Source organism: Vipera berus (assembly GCF_964194415.1).
Source record: "Vipera berus genome assembly, chromosome: 1".
Lineage (NCBI taxonomy): Eukaryota > Metazoa > Chordata > Lepidosauria > Squamata > Viperidae > Vipera > Vipera berus.
This window is the reverse complement of record NC_138202.1, coordinates 289478203-289502024: the sequence shown is the minus strand read 5'-3', so window position 1 is coordinate 289502024 and position 23822 is coordinate 289478203. Positions and strand designations below refer to the sequence as shown.

Genomic DNA, 23822 nt, shown 5'->3' with positions numbered 1-23822 from the left:
GATTACTACCGCCATCTACTGGAATTGCTTTTTCACCTTCAAGTCCTTATTTCCAGTCCACATCCTGAAACTTTACAAAACAGAATAAATTGCTATTTCTCCCCATGTTATAGTATTTCTCAAGTTTCTGCATCACCAATTTGTAAAGAGTGAACTGGTATTTTTAAAAGGTCAATTCTCTGAAGCCTTCATTATAATCAATCTCATTTTTATAACACGAAAACCAGTGAAAAGTTAAGTAAGTAAAGTTCTCTAAAATGTACTGCTCTTTTATCATAATGAGTCTATTTGTTATTCTGTCACACTGTCCCTACATATTTATTCTTTGTCTTTATTTTTGTTTTAAAACATGTAGGTAAATTGGCATCTAGAAAAATAGGCTACAGTTCACAAGGTTTAAAATACAATTACAGAAACTCATATGCTTACTCTAACATACATCTATCATTTATTATTGGTGCACATTGGAGCATCTGTATATTTCCACACTTGATTAGCCACATGAGATCATGAATGGCATACATATCTTGGATTCTAACACCTCTATAAGTCTGAATACATTTTATTATGAAGGATTCAGAAATCATCAATGATCCAGCTGACTATGTGCAAAACGTCTGGTGTTAACCTCCTGTAGATGCCATTGATTAACACTGTTCCGGTAGGTTTTTAAAGCTTAGGAACAATTATAGATGAAAACTGGAACTATCCCACTTAATATGCAGCACACAGCAATTCAAAAACATTACTGCTCTCTAGTAAAGGAGATAATAGAATCAAAGAAGTAGTCAAGTCAGAAAACCAAAGATCTGAAACAGATTTTTTTAAAATAAAATGAGCTACTCAAAAGTTACTCTCAAAACATAACATTAGCAGTAAATAATAATTGCATCAGAGTGCAAATAGTTTATATTTCAATTCAACTATATCTTCTTTTCATTAAATGTCCTGCACTACACACCCACAATAATGTCTTTTTTGTTTCTCTCCATTAATATTCACCCAGACTTTTCAGCAAGGTTTTTATCTTTGACATTTCCATGCAGGTATAGTCATTCTTTATATATGGTGTGACTCCATCTCTCCATTTGTTGGGTCTGTTCCTTTTGAAAAAAATTGCTTCCTTCCAGTAATGTGTTCCAATCATGATATACATTCTACCAAATTTTAGTTATACCTACTATACAGTGGGTGGGATTCAGCCAGTTCACACCACTTCAGCAGAACCGGTAGCTAATTTTTTGTTGCCTAGGCCCAGAATATATTTCTGGAATTGGCATCCACACAGAGAACTGATTATTCACATATTTGAATCCCACCACTGCTACAATATCATATTTGCACTCCTATACTCTAAGTTCAAGTTCTGCCTGTTTGTTCCCATACTCTGTGCATTAAATAGGCATCTGAGTCTTTTAGTACTTCCTCAAGTTTCAGTGCTGAATATCCCAGTACATTTTTGAGCAACCTTTTTACTACTTCATTCCTTACTCTAAGATTATTGCCTTTGGCATGATTTTGTGAGTGTGGTTCTCCTTCCCCTTCTTGATTTAATTTAAAGCCCTTCAGTTAACTTAGGAAGATGTCTTCTTTTTTTGAAGTATTACCATCTGGCAGATGGTACAGGATAATAAAAACAAAGATAAATAGGCTGAAAAATAGTTTTTATCCCAGAGCTGTAACCATATTAAATACTATTGTATAGTGCAGGGGTCCCCAACCCCCGGTCCGTGGACCGGTACTGGGCCACAGCATGCAAGCAACCAGTCCGCACAAACAAGGAAAGCCCCATCCACAGGATGCAGGCAGCACACAAAACCATGCCCCCCTCCGGTTTGCGGAAGAACCTCTCTCCACGTAACCGGTCCCTGGTGCCCAAAAGGTTGGGGACCTCTGGTATAGTGCAACATTGAAGTGCAACGGTGAATACAGTGTGAAGGATGTGTGTATATAATGTATGTTTTTATTGTGGACAGCACTTAATTTTGTTTTGAGATACACAATGACAATAAAGATATTCTATTGAAAGGCAATATTTCCAGTATTGATGATTTGGTCTATCTCTTGGCAGAACCCTTTCTATGGCTAATGAAGGATATAGTCCAGGAATCCAAAGTTTTCTCAGTGACATCACCCTTTGAGACAGCAGTTCACATCCAGAAACGTTTGTTCCTTTCTCGGGTCATTACCATCAGTTGGAAGCATTTTCTAATTTCCTTTATGAAATATGTGTAGAGTATATACTACAACTCTGAAAGTACTGTATGTTTCTACAAGCCCTGCAGGACTTTTGATTTCCCTTTCAAACTGCTTTTAAAAAAATGATTCAGTTACAGAATCAGTTGACCCTAGTATGTTCTTGAAGAAAAAGATATTAAAGATATTAAAACTGGACATCAGAAGTAATCCAGTGCCTTTTCAATGCAATCAGAAATTTGCATGACACGAGAATCCCTTTTATAAATCAGCATTACTTCATATAATTTTGAGCTGCCAGCACACATGGAGGTTTTTATAGCAGAATGCTGGCAAAGCATGAGATTTTTGAAGCACTTCATTAGGCTTACTACCATCTTCCATATGTTAACCAGTCCTGCAACTGTGGTGGAAAGGAATAGGTACCATTCCTCCATTCCATGCCAACATAATGGACCAAGATTCTCTGCCAACCCAACATTAGTTTTTTAAAAATTGCTATTTAAGTACTGAAGATAAAAATTATCAGAAACAAAACAGCAACATAACTTCCAGTTGTATAAACGTATATTAAAAATACTACACATTCCCAACACCATCACTTCTTATAACTGTAGAACATTGCTCATTTTTGTGTTTTTTGTGTGAAACAATTCAGCCAAAATAAAATATTTTGTAATGGTTTAAAAGAAAAGCAAAAGCAAACTTAACAGAGATATTTCTAAATGGTCCAATTTCAACTTGCATGCCCTTTCTTTCCTTTAGCAAGTTATATGGTCATCAACTCTATAAATATACTAGGAGACAAACATAAATTCATTTGCTAAAAATGATACCATACCTTAGGGGAAAAAAGTGAAATATACTGATTTCTTCTCTGAATATCAGAAATACTATTTTAAAAAAAAGATTTGTTTAAACAGACTACTCTTTCAAAATGTAAAAGAACTTATTATACAATCTTGTACAAACCTGCTAAATTATTGAGGAGAACTGATTAAGACCTTGTCTTGATGGGCATGTTGTGTAGCCAGAGATCATTCTTTCCTCCCTTATTGCCCCAAGCAAAATCAGTTAGAGCTTTTAAGGGAAATGTTCAGCTAATTATATCATATCTGTTTGTTGTCAAAGTGTTTTTGAAATAAACCATGAAGATCTTTTGTTCACTCTTGATACTTCCCATTTTAACTTATGGTTTCAACAATTTATCTTGTTTGCAGACTGCCTAACCTTTTAAACAATGTTATACATTCTCTGTCTAATTATCATAAGTATCTCCTGAAGAGCAGGTGTTGTTTGCTTCTTATGGCATTTGATTCACTGATGCTTACAGCTTTAACATATTAACTCTTAACAACCTGACCAGGTTCAAATCTGAAAAAGTTTCTAAAATCATGAAAATATAGTACATAAATCAATATGTCTACTAAGTTGCCTCTGCCTTCTAATAGCTGAGTGAAGTTTTTAAGAAATAGGTAGTATTTTTCAAAGTCCAGCAGCATCTAAATTGAACAAATAAACAAATAATTTCCTCTAAAAATGAGGGTAAGGGACATAGTGTACAAGAGGAAAAGTGATTACATTTAAATTGAGTTAATATTTATACTTAAAGTGTCTGATGAGAAAGGAGGAGTTTTATCCACATCAACCTGAATACAATGTAGAAATATCATACCATTTTTTAAGTTATTTATTTATTCAATTTAGATACTGCCTATTTCATCAATAAGGCAATTCTGGGCAGCTGACAAAATGGTAAAAATATAAATATAAAAACAATTAAAATTAAGAAGACATACATAATCCCTTGCTTTGTGTTTTAAAAGTTGGTGGGAGAAATTTACTGTTTGTTTTCTTGTTTGTTTTGATTGGCTGAATGTAGAACCAAAAAGCAATAGAAATCATATTGGGCAGAGAAAAATATAGGGCTTATATAATTACTAAAGAAAGTAGGTTGCAGATACATAAAATGTGCTTAGAATTCAGATAAATAAATATACTTGTTGCCTTTTCCTACTCTCTTCTTTTCAATGTTTTGTGTGTGCAAATAATTTTAGCTGTGAACTGTGAAGAAACTGGACTAAACCCAAATTTCTATAAAATATAACACTAAGGAACTTTTCATTTTTTTGACCCTAGAAACCATTCTATATTTTCCCTGAGGGCTGGAAAGATTTGAACAGATACTCTTCAATAACAGTTGTAATAGATTCAGCCACAGTTTCATTCCATACAATTACAATTGCGAACTCTCAAGCTTCCTCCTTCTGTTTTATATTCAAGATGGACAGTGTTTAATATTCATATGTTATGTATATGTAGGGGTGTAGGTCTATACATATGTTGTATATACTATGTATATGTTGTATATAGTATGTTTAGGTGTGTGTCATGTATGTGTTCACTTTGACAGTGAGCAACTAAATTTCATTTTTGATGTGTGTCATTGTGCCCACAGTAAAAAATGACAATAAAGGTTATCTCATCTCATCTCATCTTATATTATACAATCAATGTTTCAATGAATAACAGAAATCCTCTGGAAACATATGAAAAATCTGGAACACTCTAATGGACTCTTTATGAGTGAGGTACATGCAGAATTCTATTCTACAATGGAAGCAAAGAATATATAAAGGCTCTAAAACTGGGGTTACTAAAGAGAGGGGAGCACTCACCGATAAAGTTCATTAAAAAATTCCAAGGAGATCACAAGGACATGGAAGGAAGGAAGGAAGGAAGGAAGGAAGGAAGGAAGGAAGGAAGGAAGGAAGGAAGGAAGGGAGTTTAGTGAACTGGTGTAAGGAAAACAGCCTAGTTTTCAATATTGGAATAACTAAACTGATCATTGTCGATTTCAGAAAAGGCAGGCACAGCCACACTTCTCTGTGCATTAATGATTCACCTGTAGAGATGGTTACCAGCATCAAATTCCTGGATGTGCAGTTAACAAGTAGGCTGGCCTGGTCGCTCAACAGTGAGACACTGGTGAAGCAGGCACAGCAGTGCCTGCATTTTCTGCATCACATAAGAAAAGCACATCTTCCTTCCCCTGTCCTTATCACTTTCTACAGAGGGACGATTGAGGGCATCTTGTCATATAGCATCACAGTAAGGATATCTAACCATGTAGGAGGACTGTATTGCTATTCTTCTTCTCATCTTCACATCTTCCTCATCTTTCCTATTACCTACTCCTATTGGTATCTTATGATTTATCACTTGTTCGTATCTTATGATTTATTATTGTACCTTAGGATTTATGATCTATGACTTACCACTTTGTTGTTTGTATGTACACTGAGAGCTTATGCACTGGAGACAAATTCCTTGGATGTCCAATCATACTTGGCCAATAAAGAATATTCCTATATATTCCTATTAAGTGCCAGAGAGATCAGAGCTGCAGCAGCATGAATGCAATTGCCACCTTCTTTTTTTATTGTCTCAGTAACAGAAACAGAATTCTGACTCGTATCCCATAGCCTGACCTCTTCCTCTTGAAAGTGGAGTAGGGAGAGAAGAGACCCTGAATCAAATTATATCTCACATCTTTTCAGTATGTCTGTGTCCTCCACTTTCTCCATATCACTTTTCAAAGGCAGCTTCTCAGTTAAACCAGCCCCCCTCAGAAACTGCTTTCCACTCCTTTTTGCCCACTTTACTTTCCAAATTTCTCCCATCCTTCCTTGCAGGACCTCATCTGTCATCCAGCTTCACCAGGATTGTTTTAGTACTTTCTGCAGGGTGCACAAAGGAGCACATTTTCCCTGTATTCCTTCTCTCAAACCAAACCAAACTCCTAGTAAGTACGTCAAAGGCCTTTTCTTTCTGTTCTCCATTCTTGTTCTTTTTTTTTTCCTTTAGATTTAATGGACATTCAGTCTTAACAGACTCCCATTTGCCCAAATACCCCATTACATCAAGATTTTACTGTAATAGTAAACAGCAGTATGATAAAGTAGTAAATTAGACGTGTATATTGTACGCAAATTGTGATGCGGCAATTCTTCCACTGGCTTGTTTAAAGCAAAAATTGCACTCTACACAGATTTATGAATTACGATAATAACAATGAAGAACAAATAATTTGTTCCAATCAATCATGAGGACTTATTTGACTTAATTATCATCTTTACCAAGTCACTGCCATATTTAGTTGTATTTGTGTTTTAAAAATAATTTTTAAAACATAAGTACAGCTAAAGTGGATAGGAAAAGCTTTTAATGAACTGACAGGTTTTTTTTCCCAAGGCCCACCTTTTTATATTTAAGGAAATTTTTTTCCAGCTATTCAATGTCCTGAGGCATATGGCTTTCCACTTGTTGATAAAGCTAGAGTACATTCAGTATGCAAGAGCACATTCAAAAAGGCACAGCACATTTGCTGATAAGGAAAAGAGGAAAAGGGAAGGAGGAGGAGAAGGTAAAGGCTCTGGAAGTGCCTGCTAATGCAATCAAATAAGAAAAACAAAACAAAACATCAGGTTATAGAATGGCACTGAATTCATCAAACCCACAAAGGATCATACGGCAAAATCAACAGGGGCCAATATTATTGCACAACTGTCACCGGGTTGATTAATCCACATACGTCATTTGCAATGCTAACATAGAGGCCCCTGATGGATCAGACACAAAGGTCTCTTTCTTGCAACATCCAGTTTCTCATAGTAACTAGCAGGTGACTCATAGAAGCTCACAAGCAAGGAAGAGGCCATGTTTCTCCCCCCCTCCCCCCGCTGTTTTTGGCTCCCTATCTATTATGCAGATTCAGATAGTTTCTGCAGGTCAAAATGCTATCAAAAGTGATACTACTGTTAAAAGTAGTATAATTTCATAGCTTTTTTTTCTGCTAAAAAAAACGTAGCTAGTCCTTTATTTTCAAAATAATTTATTCTGAATGTTGTCGCAGTATGCATAGAATGTATACGTGCCTGTCCCCTTCACATTTCACCTTCAGCTTCTCAGAAAGTTCTTGTTAGATACTGGACCAATGATATGTTTTTCTTGATGAAACAGTAGTTCAATCTATCATGACGTTTTTATCATAGTGGAATAATTCTGGAGAAGCAAATTTTCACGGAGCAAAATCTGTAAAAAAAATGTAGCTACTATTCCAATAAAAACAATTACTGGAGCGTATTTTATAATCTATTTTTAGAGGACAGGGCTAGATGAAGGCATTTTTATTTACTCAAGTATATCAACTTGTATAACTTTTAGCCTGCAATGACATTTTTATCACTTGGTTTTTTTATCAAAAGCAGAAATGTTGTTTTTTTTCTACTAGTGTTATTTAATATGTCATTTATCATTTCTAATCTATATATTTGAATACCACTGACATCTGGTATGTTAAAAGACTGCAAGCAACTAATTAATGGAACTAAAGGCAAGGAAAGATCAAGAATTTGGCTTTGTGAATTGTCTGTCTGTCTGTCTATCATCTATCTATCTATCTATCTATCTATCTGTCTATCTATCTATCTATCTATCTATCTAATGTGATGGCTCTGTTTTTATGAAATGTACCATTTTATTGGAAAAGATGATTCCCACATTCCTAATTTCCAGGCAGGAGTGTTTAGGGTTGAAGAGGACCTCACCAAGGGGGCATATATTTTTTGAGCAATCTCCATTTTTCTTACCATCTTCACTGGGCTGCCTATGTCCTTTCTTTTTTTTTCTTTTCCCCACTCTTCCCAGAAAAAAACCTCCCATTTTCATCCTTATTTTCATCATTATAAATCCTAATAGTTTTTGGAACACTTCGGATGTTCTACAATCACACTGAGCATACTACATTTACCCATGATGCCCATGTGCTCTATGAGGCTACTTAGAGGCTATCTTATAGCAAGTTGTTTGTCTTTCAGATTATTTGGATATCAGCTTTCATTTGTCTAAACCAAAAGGGCCTGTAAAGTTCTAATCCAAAACATTTACATCCAAAATACCTTCACACTTCAGAAATGAAGATGCTAGCTGTGAATGCAGGTCCTACAAGTCTTGCTTCAAATTGAGTTCAAGCTTGGTAAACCTATGGATGAACTTATGTAAATATATATATTCACTGTAATTTTTATTTTACTACTATATTCCTGATGGTTTAAAACTTTATAGAACAATGACTAATAAAAATAAGACATATAGCCCTGTGTATCCAGCAGTATGTGGATCGAGAACTACCAGAAGTACAGGCAGGATTTCAAAGAGGCAGAGGAACTAGAGATCAAATTGCCAACATATGCTGGATCATGGAGAAAGCTAGAGAGTTCCAGAAAAACATCTACTTCTGCTTCATTGACTATGCTAAAGCCTTTGATTGTGTGGATCATAATAAACTGTGACAAGTTCTTAAAGAGATGGGCATACCAGACCATCTTATTTGTCTCTTGTGAAACCTATACGTGGGCCAAGAAGCAACAGTGAGAACTAGACACGGACCCACTGATTGGTTCAAAATTGGGAAAGGAGTCCGGCAAGGCTGTATACTGTCGCCCTGCCTATTTAACTTATATGCAGAGCACATCATGAGAAAGGCAGGGCTAGATGAATCAAAAGTTGGAATTAAGATTGCCGGAAGAAATATCAACAACCTAAGATATGCAGATGATACCACTCTAATGGCAGAAAGTGAAGAAGAACTAAAGAGCCTCTTGTTGCGGGTGAAGGAGAGTGCAAAATTTGGGTTGAAACTAAACATTAAGAAAACTAAGATCATGGCATCCGGCCCTCTCAATTCCTGGCAAATAGATGGGGAAGAAATGGAGATAGTGACAGATTTTATTTTCCTGGGCTCCAAGATCACTGCAGATGGGGACTGTAGCCAAGAAATTAAAAGACGCTTGCTCCTCGGGAGGAAAGCTATGGCAAATCTAGACAGCACACTAAAAAGCAGAGATATAATCCTGTCAACAAAAGTGTGTATAGTCAAGGCTATGGTTTTCCCAGTTGCAATGTATGGCAGTGAAAGCTGGACCATAAGAAAGGCTGAGCGCCAAAGAATTGAGGCCTTTGAACTGTGGTGCTGGAGAAGACTCCTGCAAGTCCCTTGGACTGCAAGGCGATCAAACCGGTCAGTCCTAGAGGAGATCAACCCTGACTGCTCTTTAGAAGGCCAGATCCTGAAGCTAAAACTCAAATACTTTGGCCATCTAATGAGAAGGAAGGACTCACTGGAGAAGAGCCTAATGCTGGGAAAGATTGAGGGCAATAGAAGAAGGGGACGACAGAGAATGAGGTGGCTGGATGGAGTCACTGAAGCAGTAGTAGTGAGCTTAAATGGACTCCAGAAGATGGTAGAGGACAGGAAGGCCTGGAGGAACGTTGTCCATAGGGTCGCAATGGGTCGGACATGACTTCGCAGCTAACAACAACAACATGTGTGTGTATAAAATCATATCAGAATATCCACACCCTATTGCCAAATATTAAAAGATATCCTGATTAGCCAGAACTTAGCCATTAAAATCCTAGGGAAGCAATCTGTATTAGGCTTATTCTAAGCAGTGGTTCCCAAACTCAGGAGCAGTAATTCCAACATCCTGCTTACATAACACACACAGAACATCAGGTTCAAGTAGATAGTAGATAGTCAGTTCATAGAGGCATCCATGTACCAATTCATGTACAGCTTTATACATTACAATATGAATTATGATTTGTATCTACAATTCTACTGGCAGCCAATGAAAAACCTACAACATTCTTCTAATGTGTAAATAACAGCTTTCACTGCCAACACATAGATTGTTGCATTTTCTGGTGTAATACAGAAATAATTTCTCATCCTCAGAGTTTGTCTTCAATTACCCAGTATAACCTAGAGCTCTAAAATTCTACAGAAGTCTCCCATTCAAGTACTAATAATACTTTATTTTGCCTAACTTCAAACCCCACACAAAGTACCTCCATTTCATTTCTACCTTGGTATCTAAGAGGTTCCAATTGCATATCACTCTGACAACAAGCAACATTGATTTATAGTTATTTAACTATTATAACAAGCAATATTGCTATTATAATTTAACAATTATTTTTTTTTTAAAAATATTCATTTTTCCTGTCTAAACTTTCAAAATACAAATGCATATTTTAAAAATCTAAAAGTAGAAGTGAACATTTAAAAACAATTAACACAATCTATCAGGAAATAAAGGGCTTCTTAGAAAAATAAATGTTTTCAAATTATGGCAGAACATACCTTAAAGGGAGATCACCTAACTCTTTGGAGGCCAGGAATTCCACACTATTATCCATTCCCCAAGCCTATCATGCATGGTAAAGGGTCTAAAGACTGGCTCACACAAAATAAACCAACTGAATAAGATCATCAGTACTGTCAGTTTTCAAATAGTGAGAAAAACATTTCATTGCTTGTTTTTTTAAAACATGTTCTTTTTTGCATGGGATATTACCTGCAGGAAATTTCAGAATCACAGTATAATGGAATGTACTAATAAGCCTGAAAAGCTAATAAAAAACAAAAAATGAATCAGCTTTCTTCACAAAGAGCCTGAAACCCATAAAATAAGGCCAGATATGGTAGAAAGATATGACAGAAATTTCCTGTTTTCCTTGCCTGAAGATAAATTCTCAGTTGGCTTCAGAACTAGCATTTATTTATATTTTTTATTTAGCTATTATATAATTGATCAGGCAAATTAGTTCTAAAAATCTTATGTCATGCACATGTTCAGAAGCAATTGAAGAAAAGGGGATTTAAGCCAAGTAGTTGCATAAGAAAAACATTTTGTTCCTGGCATAGTATATAATAATAAACACCAGGATAACGTCATCTGTGATGATAAAATGACAGCAATTATGAACTACCATGCACTTCCTATAAAGTACTGGTAACTCCACAACCCCCACACAATTGCAATTGTGAACAGACTTGTCCTATTTTGTTTTATTTCTAACTAATTATCTTAATGAATGCAAAAAAGAAGCTGTAACTATCAAAATCACTTAATACATTGCCATTGGTATTTATGTTTACAAATGCAAAAACCAGAGCAATAAAGCCTTTTATTTTGTTTATTTCATTTATAAAAGTCATGGAAAGGCACTACAGGTAACAATATGATCTGACAAATACCTATCACCTTTACTACTTTCATTTTAATATTTACTCAACTACTAAATTCCTAATAAATGTTATAATTAACATTTATTCTGACTATACCATTTCAGACAAACTACACTTGATCTTAGCCAAAAGACTGAGAAAGGACTAAATTGAGAATATGTGGAATATCAGCATAATCCATTGCATAGGAAAGGAAAACAACAAAAAATTCTGCTCAGCTACAGACCAATGACCAACAGAGAGTAATCCCCTTCTTAACCAAGTTAGAAATTTAAAACAACCTAAACTGCAACAAAAGAGCTGCTTATCTTTACAGGGAAAGGAAAATCAGGGAGCTAGATCTGTCAAAATACACAGCTGAATTTTGTAATCAACCTGAATCAGATCTATGGAGTCATTAATGCTTGCACCTATGCAGTAGAAATATAATTTAAAATAGACCCATGTTTACTTCAAACACAACCAATTTGACATCAAGTTCTCTGAACACCAACAGGCTTGAAATCTTCAGTATCCACAAGACTACCATTATTACTTTGGACAGGAAGTTAGATAAAGTTACAGAAATGGTCTCATGAGCTCACAACCCAACATGTAATAAAAAACAATCAACTTTTTAAAATGACATAAAAATTAGAATTTTGTAATAGATACCCTCCAAGAAAATTAACATTTTCTGTTAGGTGAGCTGATGTTTACCAACAATTTCTGGCTAAAAGGGAGAGAAAATAGGGCCATCAGTATCACTGGGGTTTGAAAGGGGTTTAAATGATGTACAGATATCTCATTCATGTTTCTTTACATGACTAATCTCAGTTTTAATAATCATGAAGCTTCTTGGTATTTTCTCACTACTATATTATTCTTTTTTTCTGTAAGCATTTTTATTTAATATTCTTAACATACACAACTATCAAAAGAATCTTTAAATTTAAAGAAAAAATTAATAGAAATCAAAAGAATTAACTCCAGATAAATAATACAAACTAAAAATAAAAGAGAAAGAGAAAAAAAATCTTTCTTATTATATTTCATGCTTATCAATAGTCACTGATTTACTAATATATGCGCTCCTGTATTCAATACAAAATCAGAACAAAATGTAAATGTTAAACATTGCAAAATCCCTGCCATAACAATATTTATTGTTTTATCTGTTGATTAGTAGAAATTATTTTCTTTTCCAAAATAGATAACACATTTCAAACAACCATTCTTTAACATATAAAATGATATATTTCCAATTTATCAAGATGACTCTTTTAGCCAACCCAGACTTATGGTTTGCAAACATAATTCCTGATAAGCAATTTCCAAAGCTTTGGTATATAGTTCAACATAACATTACCATCTTCAACATTTAAAGATTTCCCCATAAATCTGTTTATATACATTATCACCCAAAGATGCCAATGATCACATGATCATATCATATGATTAGTGAATGCTTTTTTTTCCACCTCCTAGAAAATCTGATATGCATCATTTCAAATATGGGCTTTGGGGAATTCAATCCATTCTAAATATTTTTTTTATTTTTTTTAAATTTTAATCTCAGATCTGTTGATACCATTTAATTAAGGACATAAATCTATTGTTGGGGCATTATTGGAGATTCCAGTTCTTCAATTCATATTTCAAATATCCCAGAAATGTCCATGTAAAATTTTGTAAAGGGAAGTATCTTGCACAAGGGCTGAGACAATGGATCTCTTAGACTCCTAAGATTTCTAATGTCTTATCTAGATTACATCATTTGCATTAATGTATCCCACATAGTTTTAATCCACTTCTATCCTTTTAAAAATACAGGTAGATTAAGATAAATGTTAGCTCAAATAATGCTATATTCGATTCAGTGTGAGTTGTAAACTGATATCGAATTGCATTTAAAGAGATCCAAAATTCAGTTAATGCAAGGCTAGCATATTCACCATTGAGGCCAGCACATGTGTAATTGCAGTTGGGGTTTTAGATGTTTTGTATGTGAAAAATGGAGAAAAAGAAGATTCTGTCTGAGGACAAAAGTTCAAGTTTTAAAAAGGTGTCATGTAACTGAATAAAGATAAGAAAATAATTTATTTATTACATTGGTATATTTCCTTTAAAAATGGCACAATGGATGAATGACTCCTTGCTCTGACTTCTGAGAAGCCAGGAACACCTCTATATAATCTGGGCTGCCTTGGCTGCCTTCCTGCTGCCTTGGCTAATGCTATCTGGCCCTTAAAATAAATAAATAAATACACAACCAGAAACAAAATCTGCAACTCCAGGAACAAGCATGCACTTTGGATTCTGCAAAGCTTCAAAAGAGGGCTTGATTTGATAGGGCTTCAATTGAACCATCCATCAAAGCTGATCCAAAAATTAAAGGGCAGATTCACTTCAAGGCAGCTAATCCACTCAGATAGCTTCAAAGTATGGGGAGGGAGGGGGCTGAAGAACTTTGCAGATTTGATGGCTTTCCTGCCACTACTAGGATTATTATAGCTAATATAAAATGTTGCAATTTCACTTCCATACTGGAAAATACTGGGAATGGAATTTAACGGTGTAATATGCTTATCTGCTTAAGCGAATATCTATGTATGTATTGTCTAAATTTATGAGGCTACCATCTATCCAAAGAATTCTGCGTTTTTAACAAAAATAAATAATAACAATCCTAAAGTATACAAAGAAAAACCTAGGTCAAGTCCCCTTCATTAAAAATCCACCATCACTATCCTGCTAAAAGAACAAAAAATAAAAGGTTGACTCAGCCTTCTATCCTTCCGAGGTAGGTAAAATGAGGACCCAGATTGTTGGGGGCAATTAAGCTGACTTTGTAATAATGCCGCTTGGTGTGTGTGTGTGAAAGCCCTAATAAGCAGGCATATACATAGAATGAAGGCTACTGCTAAGCTTGTAAGCCGCCCTGAGTCTTCAGAGAAGGGCGGGATATAAATGGAATTTAAAAAAACAAAACAGGAGCAAGATTTCTCTGCCAGGCCTAGTAGGAAGAGCAGAAATCATAGGGAGAAGCTGATGCTCCAAAAACCATGCCCTATTCAATATAGGACTTTAAATATGACAGTCAGCATGTTAAATGGCACTGGGAATCCTACTGGGAGCCACTGCAACTTGTATAGCAGTGATATTATGTGGGCACACTGCAGTCCATCCAGTACTGCATATGCCACTACATTCTGGGCCAACTGAAGCCTCTGAATGCTTTTCAAGAATCACCCAAACAGAATGCACTGCAATGTTCCCATTGGGAAATGTTTAAAACATGAGTGATGGACTTGAAAATTTACTTACGACCTGTCCCCAAGTTTCCACTGCTGGACCACCCACAAAGTCACGTGATCCCATTATGGGCACTTGGCAATTGGCTTGAATTTAGGATCAGTTGCAACATCGCACTGTCATATGATCATATTTTGTGAGGTTTTTTGCCATTTTCTGCCAAAAAAGCACCCATTGGATAAAATGGGTTCACAGTTAAGACCACATGGTTTGCCTAACAACCACAGTGACTTGCTTAATTACCATGGAGAAAATGGTCATAAAATTGAGTCTGGTCATGTGGCATCTCAACTTACAACTGCAACAATTTACAATCAAAATTCAGGTTCCAGTTGTTGAGGAGTACTTGTGCTACTCTTTTTGCATTGGCCTCTTTCTATGTGGAATTACACATCAGTGTAAGAATCAGATTCTGCCACCTCTGTAATTAACCATTAACTAATATAAAGTATTGTCAGAAAGCTACAATTCTGATGCATCTAAGTTCTACCTATTTGTAATGTTAACCATCTTGACACTGCTCAAAGACAGGTAAATCAATAGTATTTTTTCTGAGTCATGTCCAGAAGATGTCAAACTTTGTCAAGGTACCCCAAACAATCTGGTCATTCTACTAAATCCTATGATAAGTGAATCTTTCTCAGAAGAGCTAGCCTTGCTAACCAGTTAGGTCAGTCCTGCTGGTACCCCAGAAAATATTGTGATTGGAAATAGCACACAATCCATAAGATCCCAGGCATTTGTTTTAGAAAAGCAAATGGAAATATTTTTTTTGATACTTATATTCAAGTTTTAATTTACTTTATTGATGTTTGCATTTAGGTATTTATGAATAATTGCCTTCTCAGACTTTTTCCTCCAATATCATACAGTTACAAATTTTAAATTACAAAACAAAAAATCTCCACATCGGCAAGTCATTTATTGTACTTCATTAAAGGAATAAAAAGGAATACTTCATAGAAGGTAATGCAAATGGCCATTCAGTGCCTTGCTCTTTACATCATTGACTGTTCCTTCCTTCTGCAAATTCCTTTGTTACTTTGGACTTGGGTTTTGGATTCTGCATAACAATAGTATGCACACCATCTCAGCTGCAGTTTCTCTCAATAAAAAGTATAAAACTATTAGATACTCATAGACTCAAGCTGTTCACTATAGGCACACTATAGGCATTTAATGCCATGTGTTTCTGCAATAAACTTATTTATTCATATGATGGCATATCAAGGTCTCCCCTGATTTCTCTATGCATAATATTAAAGAGCTTTAACTGACATTAAGTAAAAGGAATTATTACCTTTTTGAAGATATACTAGTTTAGGGATCTTACAGTAATGAGCAAAATTAGTGTATATAACTCAAATGCTTTTGAGTCTGATATTATATAATCTATAACATTTTCTTAAAATTCAAGAATAAACAAATCATTGCTCTGACATCAAAAACCCTACCTATCCATGAAGAGAAGAATATAAAAAGAGGCAATACAATAATAGCAAAGTCAATCTTTTTGAAAGACATTATAATCAAGAAGAAAAGTACCAGCATAAAATGTACTTGGATTACTTGTTGAGTTGTGACTGTAAAAAATTATGCTAAGTTGCATGTTTGTACTTTGGTAAACTTAATTTATTCAACCTTTTCCTCATTTCTTGATCTGCTCATCAATATTTTGTCTTCATTTTTAGTCTCACAGAATCATGGTTTCCTTTTTGACCACTTGGGCTAATTTAATGAACCATTTTTATTGTATATTTTATATATGTAAAAGGTAGCAAATAGAAGCTACCAAAATGTTGTGTAGTGAGTTCTTTGGAGGCAGGAAGCAAGACGAGAGGTTTCAAACTGGAACATTTCTTTATTGAGGCAAACAGGAACAGAACTGAATCAGAGGCTTCTGCACAGCTACTTATAGGGTTGGCCACTAGGCAGCAGCCAATAGGTTTAAAGGAACCCATTCCCACCCCAAATCATCCAATGATCTTCTTGGAGACTGCATGTCTGGCTAGTCTGTTACACAGACACCTCAACCTTAAGCAGCATTAAAAAGACACATGAAAACAGTTCAAGTGAAATCCCAATACATTACACAAAACATAAACAGCTATTTCTAAATGGGATTAGAGAAGGTACCATTTGAAGTTACTTCACTGGATTGTGTATTAATATTTTTCTTCATTTGCCATGCCAGTCAAGGGCAAATGCTATAGTTCTCTATTGAGATCAAAATAAATTGTTTCAAAATACTTCATACACACATCAAAAGAAAAGTGGTTTTGTGAAAGGTATATCTGCAAATCTGATAATGCAATTAAAAGCAGCATAAAATAGATTCTGGCAAAGCAAGTTTCCGTGCTATTCATTGTCTTTCTTTCCAACAGAGGAATTAAATGCGTTTCCTGGACTTTGTTCTCTGCTCTGTTTCCCAACAAAAAAAGATGGTACAGAATGAACTTTTCTTGTGGGTGCTAGAGTGCTTTACTTCACTAAATTGGTCAACTGGCTGATTAATGAACAGCACTGATCTACAGCATGTAGTTCATTCTCGGTCAGACTAGTATTAGAGGGTCTATAATTAAGGATATTAAAAATTTAAACAGGAGTGCTAATCTGTCGACTGCTTTCACGTGTTAGTTTTTAAAATATTTTTAACTTCAACCAGCAAGATTAACTATACTAATTTATATCCCATTTAAAGGGTAATTTAGCAAATGAAGCATGGCTGTATTTTTATGTTTGTACCTCTTTATATAATCCTGTTAGTTCTCATTTTTGTAAACCACTTGAAATAATTACTCAAATGTATATGGTTTTAAATAAATATAGAATAAAAAGAATCAACAATGCCAAAAATAAAAGCTAAATGGTTCATATGGCTGCCAGCTTGGGGAAAAAAAAAACACTAAGAAAAGAAATTAGAGATTCATGTCATGCCACACAGGAAAGAGAGAAAGTATTTAGGAAAAGTTGCCAGCTAGCCTGATTCTAAGTTATTTCCAGTATTTTGGGACATTGAGGAGAATGCTGGCTGTGAAACTCAGCAAATTATTTCTGTGAGGCTGCCTATGGAAAAAAAAAATGATAGAAGTGGCATTCTGAACAAGGATGAAAATTACAAACAAAAACAAATGGCTCATGTAAACAGTTGTAGGTGTGTATTAATATGATTCAAGGTGACTGTTAATTGCATGAAAAATGCCTTAGTAGCTATTATTTTAATGCATTTTTATTCCCCACCCACTTGTCCCATGAATTTCAAGCTGATATAATAGATCCTTCCACCAGCAGTTTATCCTCAAAAGAGTCCTGCAAGCCATTGTAGGCTGAGAGATAGCAGCGGGTCCAAGCATAACTAGTAAGCTTCTATAGCTGAGCAGATACACCCCGTTGTTGCTAAGGAACTGAGCACTACCCTCCCACTGAGCATGTGACTGTTTGTTGGGAAGGGGAACATTCAAGAAAATGCATTTTATCCGTTTTGTGGAGAAAATATTATGCTTATTTTTCTACAACACAATTAGCACATCCACTGCAATCCCACATAATGACTCAACAACAACAGCAACAACACTGGAATCCCTTACATTATTGGTGATAAGCAATAATTCTTCCCTTCTGGACCCATGGCATTTCTTTTCCCACTATGTATAAGGCTCATCCCTACTTGGTGATCTAATTAGCTTTTAAAAATATGCAAGTTTCAGGATAAGGTCAGTATTTTAAAAAAAAAAAAACAAATCAAAAAGGAAAAAAAAGATGTCTAAAACATATACTTCCAAAGAACAACATAATTAGAAATATGGATGGAAATGATCACATTCATTATATTTATAAATAAAAGGGCGGTTAAAATCCATCAAAGCTATGACCTCAGTGCTAGACAGTTAAATGACAGAAACTTCCAAACAGTAAAAAAAGAAAAAGAAAAAGAAAAAAAGTATACTATATATAGCATGAAATTCACAATATAATCAAGATTAATTAAGTGTAAGGCTGCCTAAACAGCCTTAGTCTAGGACACTTGACTAGATGGATGTTTATCTTGAACACAGTTATGAAAACTAGGCCATTAGGAAACAGATAGTTGAAAAAGAGCCTTAGAAAACATCTAAGCTGAACAGAATAATAGCCCGCCAAAAATATTCTTGACATGTAAAACTTTGTTATCATATTTACAAGTACATTTAGTATTTAAAATAATTGACTAGAACATAATTTTCAAGAGCAAGGTTTTTTTTAAATTCCATGTCAGTGATCTCTGCATTTCTTTCCCTCTGCAGAGTTTCTGAGCATGGCACAAAAACTGAGCTGGAGTATTTTCTTTTTCCAAAAATGAAACGAATTTGTATAGTAGGTATAGCATTACAACTCTATTTTTCAAGTTTACCTCAAAAAATAATAATGCTCAAAATTATGTTGCAAGAGAACTGATGTATTAGAGAAACAGCTAGCAAGCCACTACTTTTCAGTGAGTGATACACAGGAAAAAGAGAATGAAAAATGAGGACTATGAATATGCTGTGCTGGTCAATATTTAAAATAAAAATATGCAATAGAAAGAAACATGGTTCATCTTCCATGAATTGTTATTTCAAAAGTCACACAATCAAGGTGGGCCCTAGAGAAAAACTTGTTTAATGAATGCATAATTAATCTGGATGTTGTTTTTTAGTATAGTACTATCCTCACAAATGGCCCATTCGAAAAATTATATGTCAATAAGGCTGGCTAAGCAAAGTACTAATGAAGACATGGCACACATAAAAACAGCCTGGTGTTTTCACTATATACTAGAATTCAATCTATAATCATTAAACCTACATTTCAAATCATTAACCATAAATACATTTTCTCCTATATATAACTAATAGCAATATAGCCACCATTATCTTAAACTTTCTGTTTTGCTTTCAGGATTACATAAAGTCATCAAATGTTAGTAACAGAAGAACAAATGAATGGTAAATATTCAGAGGTGCACTCTCATTAACATGACTTTGCACTGGATAAAATGATGCATTGTAGGGCAACAATTTTTGAAACGAGATGCTTCAGAAATGTCCAAAATCCAGAACACATGACTCCTGAGGGAATGAAATTTGGGAAAGTTGTGGCTGCTTCAGTATTATTGACTGCTGTTACATAACTGTCGCAACCATGCAATCTCCATTTTCAATGTTCATGACAGTTGCTAGCCAGTTTTACAATTCTTTGCTCTCTCCTCCACTTAGCAGTAGCCAGTTATCTGCTGCTGGGAAGAGAAGGGAAGGGAAGGGAAGGGAAGGGAAGGGAAGGGAAGGGAAGGGAAGGGAAGGGAAGGGAAGGGAAGGGGAGATCTCCAATGCTTCCTGCCAGATTCCCAGAAGGAAACTAAATGGGAAAGTTAGCAGGAAGTCAGAAGTCACTCCTGCTCCCACAGCTTTTTTGCCCACCTTTGGTCAATCTGAAATAATGAGCCAATGGGGAACCACTTATGTAGCATATTCTACACCTGTCACTCTGTTTAACCAGAAAAGTCCAACATTTTATATAGTAATTTGCTTTTTTAAACAAAAATAATAGGATTCTGTTGCATTTTATCAACAATAAAGTTGCTTGATTTATGACCCCAATAAAACCTGGAATTTTCATCTAATTTTACAACATTTTTGTGCTGGTTGTTAATTTAACACTGTGTTTGTTAAGTGAATCAATATATTCCTATATGAGGTTTTTTTTTTATAGAAACCATTAAAAAACCCTGGAAACTGATTTTTTAAAAAATCATAAAACATGGTCATGTGATCACATTTATGCTGTCATTAGCCATAAAGGTTAGCCTATTGCCAAGCACTCAAAATACAGTCATGTGACTATGCAAATATTTTTGGGAACTCTGGAACAGGGTCATAAGCACATTGCTAAGCACATTTGATTTGTGCTTAGATTGTAAGCCGCCCTGAGTCCTCGGAGAAGGGCGGGATATAAATGGGATTAAAATAATAAATAAAATAAATAATAAGTAGTTTTGGGCGTGGTCCATCATAACTTTAAATGGTTGCTAAGTGACTGGTCATAAGTCAAGGACTACCTGTACCGTTGATACACCCATACACTAACATTTTTTTTTACTAACACTAATTCAATAAGCCTGTCAGATTTTGCAGTTTATTGTTTCTTCTCTTGTAGCCTGGGGCCCACATCTGCAAACTATGAAGGTTTTCATTTTGTTGTTTTGCAAGATCAGTATTGCAGTATTCTAAAGGCACAATCAAAATATAGTATCATAAATTATTTTTTTATTTAGTATAAATATTTGCATCATCTCATCATTCTGAAAGAGTTCTCATTCATCTAGGCAACCAGGGTCAAGGTGACCCGTCACTTACAACTTGCTTCTTGAATAAGCATTTTCAAAAATGTTTCCATAAAGAACAGTCATGTATGTGAGATGGGTAGATATATGAAACAAATAAATAAACAAACATAATATCTGAGTATGATTCAGTTTTATGGAAGGGAGAAGAATGGAAGGTGTAATGAAGAAAAAGGAAAGAAACTAATTATCCCACAGTAGCAAAGCCTCATAATTATTTGCCTCAATAAATCCTATTTTATTTGTATTTTACAGTGATTTGAAAAAGTCTGTTTATAAAAATAACTCTGTTCAGTCAAAAAATAGTTTGGGTTTCATATACTCTAGCAGAACATGCAACAACTCTGATTTATTTGGTGATCTTTCCACTATCTGCACACCGAAACTGAGAAGCCTGCTACTTCAAACAGTTTAATAAAACTTACCATCATACGTAAAAAGACCTGGTAGTCAGGGAATAAATGTTTGTAGAATTTCACTGTCAAGTTAGCACTGCATCACTTTTGCAAGAAGCTGTCCAAGTATTTAAGACTGAGAATGAAGAAACAAAGAATGGGGTCATCAGGATCAAAGGAGTCATTTTCTTTCAATCATGCTTTCTTTTCTTGGCACACCTATATAAAAAAGAAGCATACAGATTTCAGTTGTATGACCAGCATATTTGTTAAATCCATAACAATGCAATAAATGTGATATTTGCTCTTTTTTTTTTACTTTCACAGCTATAAATACGATTACTGATGAACCTGATTAACCAATTCATTTGAATCACAGGTCTCTGGTGCCTAAAGGATACCACATTTAGAAGAAATTGAAATAATTCCTCCTTGTCGTTCAGGACAAGAGGATCTGTATACATATTGAAGGGAGAAGTCTGAAAAGTTAAATATTCATTAGATATCTAAATGCAAAAGTATAAATGAAAAATGAGATAGAAATAGCCAAACTGAAAGTTGCTGTAATGATGCCACCTCACTGCTATCCTCTGGGTTGTTGTTTTTTTTTATGTTCTCTCCAATGTAGCATTTGCCTTTTTATCAACTGCATCACTCTACTTGCTTATGTTTAACTTAGGGGTGAAAAGACATCAAATACTTTTCACTTTTACTACTACTGCATGTGGCCTGTCCAACCTGTACATATCCCTCTCATTTTTGTTATCCGAATTCCAGAGATTTCCCCCCATTAAATCTGATCCTGTTCATTTCAATCCACTGTTTATGACTATTTATTTTATTAAATATTTTTTTCAGAGCAGTGCTGTTTTCCTCTGCAGATTTGATAATTACTCTTTTCAACCACATACCGGTAATTAATACAATTGTTGATCTACTTAATGATAGCTTCCAATGGTTTGGAGCCAGTTATGAATACTTTTTGAATATGATAATTTAGCCAATTATGAATTCATTTTAACAGTTGTATAATCTATCCCATATTTTACTATTTTACTAGTGACAATATATTAAGAGACTGTTGAAAGCTTTCGTGAGGTCAAGGTATATTAAGTCCAAAGCAGTCCCCTCCCCATCTTTTAAAATTAATCTAGCATTACTTGTTTTGACATACCCATCTTGCATCATATTAACTATTGCATTCCTTTCCAAGTGTTCAAAAAATTGTCATTTAATACTCTGTTTTACAGCCAGTTTAGTGTAGTAGTTCAGGTATCAAACTAGAAAATAGAAGAATCTTGAATTCTAGTTCCATCATAGGCACAAAGCCAACCTGGTGAACTTGGGAAAACCTTTTCAGAAATCTTGCCAAGAAAAGTGCAATGACTTGTCCAGCCAAGGAGTCTACACTGACTCAAAGGCACACACACACACATATACACAGAGACACAAAATCATCATTATCATCTGTTTGAAGACTTTGATTTTGTCATCTATAATTTTCAGGTGTTCCTTCACCTTTTTGAAGGTAGGGAAATTATATACTTTTCTCCAGTTTTCTGGGACCTCCTAATTGTCCAAGAGGTGTCAAACACTATTGAGCATGGTTCAGTAATCATTTATCCTAGTTTCGTCAATACTCTAGGACAATGGTTGTCACTGAAGTGCTACAGACTTTCAGAGGGTGTTGATATGACTACAAATTTTTATTGGAGTATTTGGGTTCCATTTCTGCTGTCTGCTGACCCTGAATTATATGATAAAATTCAATATTTGCATAGAGAATAATGAATATGCAACATATACAATATCAAGGTGATAACTGCAATTTAATCAATTTAATCTAACTCCATTGGGAAGCTGAAGTTATTCAAACATAACACTGGTAGAAGAGTTTTTGCATGGTTTCTCAGCATGAATTTCATGAAACATCCTACTCAGATTTTGATAGACGTTTGCTTCCATCTATACACACTAAAGAATGACTTTGAGATTTGATTTAAAGATTGAATTGATTTGAAAATACTTGTTTGGTTTACAAATCTGTTCATTTGCACAGTGGAAGACCAATTACTTGATCTGCAAGAAGAAATAATTGAGCAACAGAATGATGAAGAATCAAGGCAAATCTTTTACAGCAGTCAACGTCAAACTAATGTGAAATTTCCACTCCATGGGGGAAAGCAAAGCTTCTTTGTATTTCTTTTTCATCTTCTTATATCTTTGAATTAGTATTAGTTCAGTGAATTACATGCTAATGAAGCATCAAAATCATTTGGATATTATTAATTTAGTCATTTAGGAATGCTACTATCCAGGTTTTCTCCAGATATTACGAAATTAAGTGAAAACTACCAAGCTCAAGGATCATACTAGCATCTTATAATAAATCTCATTTTATTTACTTTACTAAATCTGTGTATGTTAATGAATAGTACGTACTGTAATCTAAATGCAATTAAAAGGGCATGATAAAAGTAAT

The 23822-nt window shown here is 34.7% G+C and overlaps 1 protein-coding gene across 2 annotated transcripts in view; it reads right to left on the bottom strand.

Annotated features, from left to right (window-relative positions):
• The window catches only part of CHRM3 (cholinergic receptor muscarinic 3), a 236552-nt gene that overhangs the window by 162677 nt on the left and 50053 nt on the right, over positions 1-23822 (bottom strand). For both annotated transcript variants that reach the window (XM_081312738.1, XM_081312739.1), the window contains exon 2: positions 21371-21559. The gene's annotated coding sequence lies outside the window, so the exon portion shown is untranslated. The remainder of the gene's footprint in view (positions 1-21370; positions 21560-23822) is intronic.